The following is a 2,157-nucleotide window of genomic DNA, read 5'->3' on the forward strand; positions in this document are numbered from 1 at the left end:
AGAGATAAAGAGATAAAAGTAAGGAGAGACAGGCTAGCTACTTCATCCGTCCTGAAGGAGAGATGAAATCTCCCGGGAACGTTGGAACAGCTGGAAGTGGGCAGTAGTAGAATACAGGACAGCAGGGTCTGGGTGGACCAGAAATCAGGGGCAGCTTTACAGACTCCATAGAGACATTTGGATTTTTTGAACAATAGGAATTCAGGATAGTCAATACCAAGCTTAACACTGGCGCAGATTTTAAACCCAAGGTTACTGGAAAACCCAGAAGGCACAGGAATCAAATGAAACGTGCCCTCGCCCCAGGCCTCTCCTGTCTCTCTCAAGCAGTCTGTCTGTTCCCTTCAGTGCCTTTCTGGGGTCCCCTGCAAGTCCCGCTTTGAATTTTCCTGCGTTAGTCTCAGTGTAGCCTCTCGGAACCTGTGGTTATTAGTACATTACCAAGGAAACTCCTCATTTGAAGTGGGAACCACCTCTACAGGCTATAAATACAATGCAATTAGCCTCTCAAGTGCCTTATTATAAAATATATCAAGGACACCTACGTGGACTCACAGATTAGAGGATGGGATTTCTGTAGAGAGAAGGCCCTTTTTCAAAGGCTGACTTTTTATGGCATGTAGGGGGTAAAACAGAACAAACCCATAAATAATAAAAACTTATCTCAATCAGCAAACTTGGGCATGGCTTTTATTATCTGATTCTTCACTCTCCAAATCCTTGATTCATCAAATAGACATTTCAAGGGCCAAGCCTGGTTGTAGTTATCCAAATATAAGCACGGAGGTCTTTTGGTGCTGAATAATTAGTGGAAAGAAGTTGTTAAAGGGAAGGTAAATGCTATAGCCTTTGGGGAAAGTAATCCGGTGATGTTTCTTAATTTAAAAATATTTCTTTAATTGACAAATGTAAAAATACACATACTCTTTGATCCAGAAATTCCACCTTTGGAAATGTATTCTACAGAAATGAGAGAGAATCTACAGGGATGTATGTGCATAAACATATGGTTAATGTAGAACTGTTTGTTGTAGCAAAAACTGAAACACTGTAAACGACAGTCTATCCATCAATAGTGAAATGAATAGATGTGCTAGGGTGTATCCATAATATGGAATATCGTGCAGCTTTTTATTTTATGTAGGTGAGAACGCGAACACAGTCCCCCACTACCACGAATTATGCGGTCGAGTTTCCCACATTTGGGGAAATCACGGGGGTCGGCAGATCCAGAGTCCAATGGCTAAGCCTCACTCTGGGAAAACCACCTTTGCAATCATGGTAACTCCCCTGCCAGGTAAGTATCATGCAGCTATTTTTATTTTTTACACTTTTTATTGAAGTAGAGTTGATTTACAATGTTGTGTTAATTTCTGCTGTACAGCATAGTGATTCAGTTACACATATATACGCATTTAAAAAAAATATTTATTTAGTTGCCCCAGGTCTTAGTTGTGGCAGGCAGCCTCCTTGATTGTACATGCAAACTCTTAGTTATGGCATGCATGTGGGATCTAGTTCCCTGACCAGGGATCAAACCTGGGCCCCCTGCATTGGGAGCTCGGAGTCTTAACCACTGTACCACCAGGGATGTCCTTGCATACTTTTTTTTTTATATTCTTCTCCATTATGGTTTATCATAGGATACTGAATATAGTTCCCTGTGCTATACAGCTGCACCTTGTTGTCTATCCATTCCATATATAAAAGCTTACATCTGCTAACCCCAACCTACCACTTCATCCCTTCCCCAACTCCCTCCCCCTTGGCAACCAAAAGTCTGTTCTCTATGTCCGTGAGTCTGTTTCTGTTTTGTAGATAAGTTTATTTGTCTCATATTTTAGATTCCACATATACTATATCATATAGTATTTGTCTTTCCCTTTCTCTCTTCACTTATGATTATAATCTCCGGTTGCATCTATGTTGCTACAGATGGCATTATTTCATTCTTTTTTAGGGCTGAGTAATACTCCATTGTGTATATGTACCACACCTTCTTTATCCATTCATCTGTTGGTGGACGTCTAGGTTGCTTCCATGTCTTGACTACCGTAAATAGTGGCATGCAGCTTTTTAAGTGAATTAAGACAGCACGAATTAGAGTTATGTGCACTTACTGTGAAAACAGCAAGCTCTGGAGGGTCACTCATAGGA

At 40.8% G+C, this 2,157-nt stretch overlaps 1 non-coding gene across 1 annotated transcript; it reads right to left on the reverse strand.

Moving 5' to 3' along the window:
* Positions 1 to 1,141: 1,141 nt before the first annotated feature.
* LOC117311306 (U1 spliceosomal RNA) lies at positions 1,142 to 1,305 on the reverse strand. The gene has a single exon (XR_004525520.1). It is a non-coding gene; the product is annotated as a U1 spliceosomal RNA (small nuclear RNA).
* Between the last annotated feature and the right edge of the window lie 852 nt (positions 1,306 to 2,157).

Source organism: Tursiops truncatus, chromosome 2 (genome assembly GCF_011762595.2).
Source record: "Tursiops truncatus isolate mTurTru1 chromosome 2, mTurTru1.mat.Y, whole genome shotgun sequence".
NCBI classification, from domain to species: Eukaryota; Metazoa; Chordata; class Mammalia; order Artiodactyla; family Delphinidae; genus Tursiops; species Tursiops truncatus.